The following is a 13,308-nucleotide window of genomic DNA, read 5'->3' as shown; positions in this document are numbered from 1 at the left end:
TTCTTTTGAGAAGTTTGATGTGGTTCAGCAGTGAAGCCACGTGCTCCTGGACTTTTATTTGTTGGGAGGGTCTTTATTACTGATTTATTCTCAGTCTTAATTGTTGGTCTTTTTAAGCTTTCTATGTCATCATGACTCAATTGAGATACATTGTGTATGTTCAGAAATATATCCATTTCTTCTAGATTTTTCCCACTTCTGGCATATATTTGGCTGTATCAATTCCTGATGATTCTTTGAATATCTATGGTGTCTATTGTTATAACTCCTTTTTAATCTCTAATTCCATTGGTTTGTGTTTTCTCCCTCTCAGTTTGGGTTAAGGGTTAGTAGGGCTAATGGGGTAGCATTTTAAAAATGAATTTAGGAAATATATATATTTATTTGTCCATTTTTCTTTGAAAATCAGACCTACAAAGAAAAGGAGAGACAGAGGGAAAGATGCTCTATTGGCTGGCCCACTCCCTAAGTTGCCACAATGGCCAGAGCTGAGCTAATCCCAAGCCAGGAGCCTCTTCAACTGCCTTCTCAGGCCACAGCAGCTTCACCTGCTGGGCCACGACGACTTCTCCTAGGGAGTTCTTAGACAAAAATGTAGATTCAGAGTCTTTGATGGAAGGTCCTGAAATAACACATCGATCTTCAATATTAAAGCTTTTAAAATTGATCTGAGAAATTATCTTGTAAAGAATCTGCACTTAAAAATCAGTTTTGCTTTAAAACTTGTACAAATTGCATCAAAGCTGAGGTCTTGCTGGTCTGAAAATCAGCATTATAAGAAAACGTATTTATTTCTATTGAATCCTTGTAGTTGTATTCTCCTTACATGGCAATGGTTTAACCAGTAGTTCTGAGCAGTGATACGTGGGAATCGGGCACAGAGATTAGGTAGGCAGTGTTGAACTAGAACCACAATTCTACCCTATTATTGCAGCTCCACTTGTTCCCTGTCAGTCCAACAGATTTGCTTTCTCATAAAGCACTTTCAACTCATCGCAGATCAGGCAGGAATAGATGGTGTTAGGGACACACAGAAATTAAATTCCCTGTAGAGGCATCATGAAACTATCAGACAGTCAATTTGGACACTAAACTCTGACCAGCTCCCTGCTGTCTCATACTCAGTTAGGGCACTGCTCTCTACCCGACAAAATGACTATGACATGTAGGAATGATCTCTTTGTTTTTTGTCTTTTGGGTCCTTACCCAGTCTCTTTTCATGCTATTTCCCTACAAGCGACTCTCTGGCTCACTCACAATGGGCATCTCCAGAAGTGAGATTGTCCACACAGCATTGAATGTATACTCATCGTCTCACTTTTTTTTTTAAAAAAAATATGGAACGCTTCACGAATTTGCGTGTGGGGCCATGCTAATCTTCTCTGTATCGTTCCAATTTTAGTATATGTGCTGCCAAAGCGAGCACATTGTCTCACTTTTAAGTAGGTCCTGCTCTGGGGCTAGCACGGTGGTATAGCAACTTAATCTTCCTCCTGTTTGTGTCTGCATCCCATACAGACCCTAGTTCCTGTTCTGGCTGTTCCTCTTTCCATCCAGCTCCCTGCTTGTGACCTGAGAAAGCAGTGGAGGATGGCGTTAGTCCTTGCAACCGTGCACTCAAGTGGGAGACGGGGAAGACGCTAGTAGCTCCTGACTTCAGATCAGCTCAGCTCCAGCCTCTCTGACTATTTGGGGAGTGAACCAGTGCAAGGAAGACCTATCTTTCTGTCTCTCTTTATCTCTCTCAAATATGTTATTTAAATAAAAAAATAAGTTTTAATGAATAAAACGTCTAGCTCTGACTTGGGACTGTATTTACTCCTTTACATTGAATTGTTGTTTCTGTGGTGGCAAGAACTTGGGATCAAACTCAAGAAACATTTTTCTCACATGGGTGACACCACATTGATACATCATGTAACAGATAGGTGTTAGAGGAGAAGCTGAGTTCCATCTCTAGGACAGATAGAGGGCGGAGAGCCCCAAATGACTTGAACTTGGCTTAGATGTCCTGAAATGTTTCTTGCTTCTCTGATCATAAAGAAGATAGTTCTGAAATAAGAGTTTTAGTTCTTGGCTCCATTACAAAGGTTGAGTTTTAGTGCTGGTCTAATTGAACTGCACACAACAAATTGAATACATTTAATGGATGTGACTCTTAAATTTTATAATCTGAGCTACACACTCTGATTCCAAATAGATAAAACCTTAGAATCAATTGAATAGACTATTTCACAATAGGTACATTATAATAAGATGTAAACAATCTATAACATAAATTATTCAGATGTTAGAAAGTAAGTAAATAAACTCAGACTTTACATCCCAATCCTATCCCTAACTACTTGTTTAATCCTGAGAAAACTAAATTACAGGAGGATACTTGAGGCTTACAATGTATTTGTGAAATGGAACACTTTTTCCCTTTGTCTGTGACAATGACATGTTTAAGCAGCTAACCCAGGAACAAGAGACTCAGCATACACTCAGATAGCTCAGGTTAACCTAATGCCATCTACTTCCTGGTGAATACTCACTTCTATCAGTCACCAAATTTTAGGATGGCCTGTTTTCTGATGTGTGGGAATTGAAATCCAACTGCTATATGTATGGTTTTAAACTTAAAGCAGTGGATATTATGGGAAAATGTTAGAATTTGTCAAGGCCTAGTGAAAGACTTGGGGAAAAAAAGGAATTGAGAGTACATAGCTATGTCTATTGAATAAATGAAACAAGAAAAATGGAGTCAATTAAGCAACAAAATGTTACAAGTATCTCTGGGCTCATCACAGGTTGAACAGTGGAAACTCTTAAAACATGATAAACATGGAAAACCAGGGAGAAACTGGGAGGTAACTTATGTATCTGCAGTTTGATTACGTCTGTCTATGTGTGAGTTCCCTCTTCGATCTTCTATAAACAGAGGACAACAGGGCCAGAGGCACTCTTTCGGTGGTAAGGCCCGAAGCTCTTGAGATCGTTTTCTATTTACTTAGGAAAATGAGTTTAGAAAACTAGGCAGAAATAAATAGTGACCCCCAAGTCAAAAACATAAAATATTTCAAGGAAATCAAATTTCCATTATCTTTCATAATCCTGAACTTCTTACAGTCATTTCATATTTGGTTTCTAAAAAAGGACACTCATTAACATGATCCCACAAGAAACCAATTCCATAAAGAGATAAGAGTTTAGCTAGGAATGTGAAAACTGCTTTCGGTAGATTAAGAGATTTTGTGTTAGATATTTGGGTGAAATTCCATCCATTTTCTCTTTAACTCACTTCCCTGATAAATATCACTGTAATGCTCTAAGATATTCTTTATGTGTTTCTAGTTGCCCATGTTAAATATATGGGAATGTCTTGAACAAAATCCCTAGGTGAAAACATTCTCCTTAAAACATTTTTATTAAACAGAGAGAGGAGAGAGGAGAAAGAAGAGAGAGAGAGAGAGAACAATTAGTGGAGAAACAGATATTCCCGTCACTTTTTATGCAAGCAGTCATTCAGTGATAAATTTTTGCTATTTTTGCTTTTGGCTATCATACAATTAGTATAAGAATTCTTAGGAATAGAGATTATAGAAAACTCAGAATCCAGAAGGTCACCCAATTGACAGCACATAGACTATCCAATCTCCCTAAGAGCACTATAAATCTATGCTTGAGCTTTGCGACATAACAATGCAACAGAGTGCCTTGCATTTTAATCATAATTTACTTACAAAAGTCTACCCAATTGACAGAGCTTTTCCCACGGGCAATTATCCTTTCTGGAGAACACATACCAAAAATGCAAAGGCTCTGGCAGGCTGACAGGTTCATGAACTGCTATTGGAAGTCTACAAAAATGCTAATTATTTATACCAACCTTTATTAAGTTTGACACAGTTTAAAATTTACCTTCAGTAGTAAGTAATTTTAAGGATTTAAATGTTGCTTATCTCAAGCTGAAACGTTGTTTAGTGTTTAAATGTATTTTTCTTAGGATTTTAGTAACATTGAAGAACAAAGCTCATTCCTTCTGCTTTCTTTAAAAACTTTAATCATATCCACAGTCTTTAAAGCCTTCTACAAGTCTCAGCAAGCCTTTTTTCCCCCCAGGAGATACAAAGAGAAAGATCTTTTGTCCACTGGTTCACTCCCTAAGTGGCCACAATAGACAGAGCTGATCCAAAGCCAGGAGCCTCCTACAGGTCACCCACAAGGGTACAGGGTCCCAAGGCTTTGGAACCATTCTCTACCATTTTCCCAGGCCACAAAGAGGGAGGTGGATGGGTAGTGGAGCACCTGGGACACAAACCAGTGCTCATATGGCGTCCCAGTAGGAAGAAGGTGAGGTTTTAGCTGCTGAGCTATCGTATCAGGCCCTTAGTACTATTTACTACATTTTACTGGCTTAAGAACTAAGGTTTTAACATTAAATATGTAAAACTTTGATTTTTAGAACTTTTGTCGATTATAATTTTTCCTTTATATTTAAGATATTTTCATCAATTACACATTATTTGGTTTTGCTATATGTACAACTTAAAATTCTAACACACAAATATCAGTGATAACTTTAAGTCCAAAGTTAGGGAAAGAACTGTTGGCTTTACCAGTTTCATGGCAAGAAGCAATTTTAAAAGAAATGGCAATGATTTTATAATATGACATCTGTATTTTAAATAATATATTGTAATTATGAAATATGAGTATGGGATAGAAAAGCAAGGCTAAGTAAATCACTTAATTTCACCAAAAATATTTTAATTAGTCGTTTTTATAATGGGGACCACTTGAAAGCTGTTAGTTAATGTACGGAAAAACAATATAAGAGCACATGGATATTTTCAGTTCTTTTAGTAGGAATCTAAAATGATGTGCCACATGTTAGCAACATTCATAATATTATAAATATTTAAAAATTAAATATTTACTTGTTTTTTTCTGCATCATAATAATATATTGTACTTTCTGGAAAGATACCCCAAAATCAGCATGTGAAAGAAATACATGGAGTTACTGTCCTATTTAGCTTCAAATGCTCGTCTACATGTAGAGTAATAAAAATTTCTGTTTCAATGTGCTAAGTTTTTTTTTATATACAACTGACATTGTACAAAGCCTTTACTCAATGAAAACCACAAAGGAAGCATAATTTCTGTCCTTCATGACTCAAAATTCAGAACACATAAGATACAGCCTCCTAGTAGTTGATGAACCTGAGAATGGTAGCTACAGTATCTTGGTTACCATGGCACCTTCAATGACAAGTAAATATTTTCAGTTGTTTTTTTCTTATTTACTCATAGTAACTCTGTTAGCAATTATAATTAATGAAGCGAAAACTTGAAGAAATTAGGAAAATTGCTCAAAATTACACAACTAGTGGATAGCAATACGCATCTAGAACCCAACCCTCTAATGTTTTTAGATGATCTTATTAATAAAAGCTAAGACGTATAAATTGCTGTGTGGTCAGGAAGTAATGATGAAGTGTTCCAACCAGGGAAACCAATAAAAATATCCAAGTATAATTGCTGACATGAACGTTAGGGAAAGCAGACTCAGGAGGAGTGAAACAGCACCTGCACTTCCCGGGAACCACCACACCCGCGTGGAGCTCTGATGAACACAAATCAGGTAAATTTAAGTTAGTAGCATGGTTGTACTAGCTATATGTCAATGGTTCAACAATCTTGTCTGGTTTCTGGCTACAACATTGATTCATGATGAGTTGCAATCATTTTCTTTCTTAAAAAAAAATTTAGGGCCCGGCGGCGTGGCCTAGCAGCTAAAGTCCTCGCCTTGAATGCCCCGGGATCCCATATGGGCGCCGGTTCTAATCCCGGCAGCTCCACTTCCCATCCAGCTCCCTGCTTGTGGCCTGGGAAAGCAGTTGAGGATGGCCCAATGCATTGGGACCCTGCACCCGCGTGGGAGACCTAGAGGAGGTTCCTGGTTCCCGGCATCGGATCAGCACGTACTGGCCCATGGCGGCTCACTTGGGGAGTGAATCATCAGATGGAGGATCTTCCTTGCTGTCTCTCCTCCTCTCTGTATATCTGGCTTTCCAATAATAATAAATCTTTAAAAAAAATTTTATTTATTTTTATTGGAAAGGCAGATATACAAAGAGGAGGAGAGAGAGAGAGAGAGGAAGATCCTCCATCTGATGCTTCACTCCCCAAGCAGCTGCAATGGCTGGAGCTGAGCCGATCCAAAGCCAGGAGCCAGGAACTTCCTCCAGGTCTCCCACGCGGATGCAGGGTCCCAAGGCCTTGGGCCATCCTCAAATGCCTTCCCAGGCCACAGGCAGGGAGCTGGGTGGGAAGTGGGACTGCCGGGATTGAACTGGTACCCATATGGGATCCTGATGTGTTCAAGGCGAAGACTTTAGCCATTACACTATCGCGCCAGGCCCTTGCAATCATTTTCATTTCACAGAAAGTTTTATTGGGCAGTGCTGCTTTTGACTACAAGAAATATAATCAGTCTTGTAGAAAAGAGCAGAGACAGCAAGTGGCAAAGTTCAAATATATTCAGAGCTGGTAATCCCATCTTGGTGAGAGTTCAAGCCCTACATCAACGTGTAGAACATGATAAATAAGGGCCAGGTGCATTTTGGATCACCTTGAAAGTGATGGAATTTATGTCCATTTCATAGTGTGCTCGTCACATTACCATTACTTAAACAAAAGCACCTGAGAGGAACTACTTCGGAAGGAAATTTTGCCTCAACTTTCACTTTCAAAGGTGCATAGCCTACAATCAGGTGGCATCTGATGTCTTATGGTAGCAGGCAGAGAATGTGGGGAGGAGAGATGCTGTGGTAAGTTTGGAAGTAGAAAGCAAAACTTGAAGAAGCGTATCTTGAACAATCCACTGCCCCAAGAGGCTGACATCACAAAGGTGTGCCCCCAAAGAGCTGAAGACTTTCCACTGGGCTCTCATTCTAGATGCCATAGTTAGAACACACTTAATCTTCTTTAACCATTAGCATTATTAATTTATTCACCATTAACATAAGACTCTTGGGTTAACAGCACGCATAAAGGTCAAGACGGGGAGGCAACTATGCCAGGTAAGGGTCTAGCACCTACAGGCATATTTAAGAAAATGTTCACATAGGTAACTGTGACTTATGATGTGATAAAACTGATGCCTTTGGCATGGTATAAATGAATTCTATTCTGATTTAAAGTGGCAAAAGACCTGGGTCTGGGAGTGGGCCTGGTTGGGGGAAGCTTGGGGAACTCCCCTGTTGGGCTGTAGCTTCCACTGGTGAGCATGCAACTCAGGGCTGGGTGTTGGTCAGGCTGAGGAAAACTGCCCCAGTTGTCAGCAGATATATGGGTTGGTTTTGGGAGAGCAGAATGGGCAGGGCCAGGCCAAATAGTAGCACACTGGCATGCTCAGGAGTTGGGATGGAGTGGGGGCCATATTGAGCTAAGCTATCACACATCCAGATTTACATGAAACCCAGGGATGGGGCAGACTGAGCAGGGCTAAGCGGCAGCATCCACAAATGAGAGTTGGGACTTAGGACATGTCAGGCCAGGCTGGGCTGCAGCACCCAAAGGCAATATGCCAGGCTGGGTTGGAGCAACCCTTGGCATGCACAGGATCTGTGACTAGGAGCAGGTTTGTTCAGGAAGCTAAAGGAATTCGCTGGCTGGGCAGTAGTTTTCCACTGGTGAGTGTAAAAATTGGAATGGGTGTGGTGAACTCTACTGAGCATGGCTGCAGCACCCTTGCCATGGGTGTGGACTGGGTCTGAGGTGTGGCACACAGTACTAGGCTCCAGCACTCACTGGTACTCACAACAGCAAAGGTGTGTATAGACTGGCTGGGCTAGGTCTTGGCACCTGCTGAATCACATGAGAGCTGGGTCTGGGAGAAGGTCAGATGAGGTTGGGCTGTGGCACCCAACAGCCAAAATGGGTGTGGGCCAGTTGGACAAGGCTGCTGCATCTGCCAGAATAGGAGGTGGGCCAAATAAGGCTGGGCACTGGTGTGCACAAGATCTGTCACTGGGAGATGACTTGATAGAGGAGTTTGGGGAACTCCTCTGTTAGGACACGGTCCCTGCAGGTGAGTGCAAGAACGAAGGCTAGGAGCAGCCCAGACCAGGCCGTATAAGGAAAAGCTAGACCAGGCCAGGTTACAGTACCCACAGTCATACATGTGGGTCAGGTTTAAGAGTGGGCCAGGGTGGGTGAGTTCATAACCCTCACTGGCAAATGTGAAGGCCAGGATGTGGTGTAGGCAGGCTGGGTTGGGCCACAATACCAACCAATTCAAATTAGGGCTGGAACTTGAGGCTGGCTGGGCTGGGTTAGGCTATAGCACATGGTAGCATGAACTGAAACTGGGGGCAAACCTGGCCAAGTCAGGCTATAGCATCTGCTAGAGAATGCTGAGGTGAAGTGGCCCATATCAGACTGGGCTACAGCACACCCACAAACACATGTAACAACCCAGGGGGGAGAGTGAGCCAGTATGGGGTTGCAGGAGCTTAGCTGCTACTTCTGGTGAGCATGAGAGCTGACTGGGGGCAGACCAGGATGGGCAGGGTTGCAAAACCCAGTGGCCTGCATATGAGCCATACTGGGCTAGGCGATTGGATCTACTGGCACATGCTTGAGCCAGAGTAAATGCAGGCTGGTCGGACTTTGCCACAGTTTCCGGTGGCAAGACTGGTAATGGGGCAAATCCTGCCAGACTAGATTATAGAACCACCTGGAAAGTGCAAGATCCAGGATTGGGAGTGGGTCTAGTTGGAAAACTGTAGGCAACCTCCTGATGGGTCACAGCTCCCATTGGTGAGCATGAGAATCAGGGCTGTGGGTGGACCTGGCTGGATAGGCAGCAGTACCTGTCAGCATAAGTGTAGATTAGATAATGAATTCCATCAGACCGAGTTAGGTTGCAGTACCCACTGATGTGTACAAAAACTAAATGGGATGTGGGATGGACTAGACCAGTCTGCTGCACATACTGTTGTGTTCAGGATCTGAGGTTGGGGGCAAGCCTAGCAGAAGTTATTGGGATAGCTCCATCTAGGTTGCAATTCCCACAGTTGTGCATGAGGGCCAAGTATGGTGAGTGGGTTGGCTGGGCTGTAGCAGCCGTTGGTAGCATATGAGATGGGCGTGGGGACATAACTCACCCAGCAACTACACCAACCAGTGTGTGTAAACTGATATGGGTGACATGCTATGTCAGACCCTACACTGGCTGGCACGCACTGGAGTTAGGTTTGTGGCTGGTCACCTCTGGTCAGGTTTTTTGGAGACTTCCCCAACTGGACCACTGGACTCAAAACTCCAACCACTGGAAAAGTCGCAGGATCTGTGATCTGAATTGGAGTGCATGTGTCAGAACTGGGCCTCCATGGTTGCCGAAACTTGTGCAGCAAATGGCATGCCCAGATGCACATGGGGACGTGATAGCTTATTAAGGCCTGCAGAGGATGTCTGGTACTATGGAAGAGGATGGAGGCAGAACAAACTGGCCAACTCTCCCAACCAAACTTTGACAGCAAGTATCTGGGCCAGTGGAGACTCTAAAGTGGACCACGTCAGCCAATGGACCTTGGAAGGATTTCCTCATCCTTGGAGCAATGAAACCAACAGCATCTCTAACTATCAAAACCACTTGATTAGTGTCCTTTAGGTGAGCTCCACATCGGCATCCCACATGTTTGGGTACTGGTGCAGTCGGGCCACTAGGAGTAGCCCTCTTCCCCATTATTGTCTCATCTACTTTCCCCATTATTCTACCCTTCCTACCCTAATCAGTGGTCTACATGAGCATGTATCCTTGTCGACTATGTAAACATTATCAAAAATGAAACAGTCATGATTTAAAAAAAGACTCATAGGTTTAAGCATCTGCCTGAATTTGGGGAGCCAAATCCTATTCAACTGATACCAGACAGGCAGTAAGAAACACTGAAGTAAATTGTTTAAGGCCTTGCTCGTTGAAAAAACTACTAGAGAAGTGGTTTCAGAAATGATCAAAGCAGCAGGAGTTGGCAGTTGGGAAACTGGTTATGAAACAACTGAGCCTGGAATAGAAAGCTGAGAAGGATGTGAGAATTTTGAGGTGGAACGTATATGGCCAAATACTGTGAAAAAAAAAAAAAGGAGAATAGGTTATTGGGTAGTGAAGCAATGAAATACAGAAGTTGGCAAAGGGAAGCGGTTTGTTTGGAAGAGATTGAACATTTGAATACATATAATGCGAGGTTTTTTGTGAGTTGTCTATCTGAAATGTCGAAAATCACAAGGGCAAATTTCTATATCCTTTCCTATTTTAATAGTAAAGACATTATCTGGTCTGTGAAAACTAAAATTAAAAAATCTGCAAGAAAGAGTGAGGTTAGGAAATGTTCACTGATATAAAGGACAAAAATTGAGTCCAAAAAATGTGCCAAATTCAAGAAATAAGAACACTTATATTAAAGTTGCAGTGAACAATCAAGTGTTAGAGCAGTGGTCCAAGCATGTGTCTTGAATACATTGGATATTATGCTTAATTTTTGTTTACAGACTTGTAGATTTAATTTCACTTTCTCACTCCACTTACTTATTAGGAAAGTCTCTGCCATTATCAATTTTAGATTATTTCACAGTTTTTTTTATATTTATGACCATAGAAAATATCCTTGGCAGTAATAAGAGGTACCAGAAATACATGGACTTAAATGTAAAGCGTTAAAGCAAGGACTACAATCGATCAATCAATCATTGGACTCCTTTTGCCTTGGTTACCAAGTAGGTCCTCTGAGCCCTTTAGTGATTGTCTTTGATGAAAAAGGTCTATGTTTCGTATTTCAGATTCCTCCGTTTAAGCAGTACAAGGGGAAAATAATCAAAGAATTAATTTAAAATCTGAAACAGAAACCAGGTGGTAAGATGAAGTTCTGTCAGTTGTCTGTTTTTGTGAGCTGAGACGGGAAAAGGCAAAAAATCAATTTTACACAGATAGGTCACTCTCAGCGTCACACTGACAAGGTACTGCTCGCAAGCAGGCTGACAACGTAAGTTGAAAACAGTTGACACAAACTGAAAATTAAAAGTTTGACCGGCAAATCTGTGAAAATAACAGCATTTTTTGTCATATTTTTTCTGCATGGCTCAACAGTTTAATGATTGTGTTAGTTGTATGTAATTTGTTTTAGTCAACAAGATCCTAATCACTAATATGTCCTACAAATTCCTTTATTTAAAAAAATACGAGTTGATTCACATTCTGTGGGAGATTTTGAATTCAAAGCATAGGAAGTAGGTGCCAAGACCATTACAGAGCCCACCTAAACTATCCATGTAAAAGTCAGGATTTGAAGTTTCTACCTCCAATACCTCAGTGACACTTTTTTCCTGGAAAATGTTTGTTGATTTGAAAAATTGGAGAGAATTAATTAATTTTACGTTGTCTTCATTAAAGCATAGAGAGGGAAAGGGAGAGAAAAAAAAGAGAGAAATCTTCTATCTACTCATCCACTTCCCAAATGCCTGAAACCTGAGAGCTAGTTACTCTGTGTCTCTCATTCGGGTAACAGAGTTTCAGGCACCTGCGCATTCACCGCTCTCTCCCAGGGTTCACATTGGCAGGAAGCTAGATTATAAATGGAGGAATGCAATTCAATGAGGCACTGCAATGCTGTGGAATGCAGGGATCACAAGTCGTATTTTAACTACTGTGCCAAAAGCCTACCCAAGGAGAGGACTAGCCAATGAAACATACCTAGATGGGGTGCAAAAACTATCATTAGCTTTAGCAAATAACTAGTCGGCAACGCAAGAGCTGGAAATAGTTTGCAGGAACATCTAAAATGCACTGAATGGCGATTCTGTTTCATAATCATAGTTCTGTGACAGGCAAGCTACAGACTACCTAAAGTAAAAAGAAGATGCATAATTGTCTTGGCAGTTCTATTTCAACACCTTGCTAACACAATTCTACAGCTGATGTAGACAACAGGTATCCAATTTCTAACAGTCAATGTTTAGGAAAAATAAAGATGAATTCCATTCCAATGGGTTATCAACACAGCATCATTTATCCAATTGTCTCCAAGGATTGTTTGTATTTTTTGTAGGCAAGAGAGAAACTAGAATTTCTCTCCTTTTAATACATTTGTCTGATGATGAATTATTCACTTTTTTCATTAATTCTAACTACAGTTATGGAAGACTGGAAGCAAGAGTTTACAGAATTACTATACTTTAAAATTTGCACATTTATAAAATTACCAGATTTTTTTCTTGACAACACTACATTATAACAAATGTAGACAAATGTAAGTCATTAATGTAAAGATAAATACTTAATAGCATGGTGGATTTAGTTCAGCTTTGAGAGTTCCTGATAAAATAATGGCAATGCGGCACACTATAGGAAATGGATTACGTTTTCTAGAAAATAATTTAGAAACTTTTTTTTTTACTTTTCTCAATCAAGTTTGTATCCCATGACATATCTTGAAATACTTAGATTTTGTCTTGTTAATTTAAAATTATTAGATAAATTAGCTTTGAATTCAGAATTCAAATTTTGATTATGTTTACAAATTAGAATTAAGAATATATAATTTATATATTGTAAAATGATAATTAGCTGTTGTATATAAGCTACTATAATGATAGTTTCATTTTTTGAAAGATTTCTTTATGACATGTTTAAGAATCATTACTGAGAACACCATCTGGGTTTGTATTCCTGTTCACCCTACTAACTGAGAATGAATTCCTTTACAATTTACTCAGCTATGTCTGAAGATGATAAAATGAATATATAACAAATTAGTCAATATTAATAAATTCCTTCCTGCATATCACAAGGCAAGAGCTGTCAAAGAGTTATCTACATTGTAAGATGTCTTTTGTACCTCTTACATGACCAGAGGCCGACATGTGGCCAATAAATGCATAGCAGTTGCAAGAGGTTAGTTTTCACAGCAATATAACAATGATTCCATAAATTTAAAAAATAGTTTGAAGAGATTAAATATTTTAACACTTTCTGCCTTAGTTTCTTAAAATGTTAAATAATAATGCTATTTACTTGTTATGATTTTTGAGATCCAAATTAAATTATTCAATTTATAAGACCACTTAGTGCATTTGTTTGTATCAGATGTTGAATAAAAGTGGGCTGCTGTGGTGATGAGAAGGATGGCCCCTGGTTCTGTTCCATAAAAACCTTAAGAAAGAGAGATTGACCAATAGGTCAACATGGAATACCATGTTTGTTCTTATCCTACAATTCTCTCTCCTGTACATGCCAAGTAAGAAATATTCTCCAAGGATTCCT

At 40.2% G+C, this 13,308-nt stretch overlaps 1 pseudogene; it reads right to left on the bottom strand.

Annotated features, from left to right (window-relative positions):
* Positions 1-1,331: 1,331 nt before the first annotated feature.
* Positions 1,332-1,426, bottom strand: LOC118758953 (U6 spliceosomal RNA; annotated as a pseudogene).
* Between the last annotated feature and the right edge of the window lie 11,882 nt (positions 1,427-13,308).

This window comes from Ochotona princeps, chromosome 3 (assembly GCF_030435755.1).
Source record: "Ochotona princeps isolate mOchPri1 chromosome 3, mOchPri1.hap1, whole genome shotgun sequence".
NCBI classification, from domain to species: Eukaryota; Metazoa; Chordata; class Mammalia; order Lagomorpha; family Ochotonidae; genus Ochotona; species Ochotona princeps.
The sequence above is the reverse complement of the archived record's forward strand: the minus strand, read 5'-3'. Positions and strand labels throughout refer to the sequence as shown.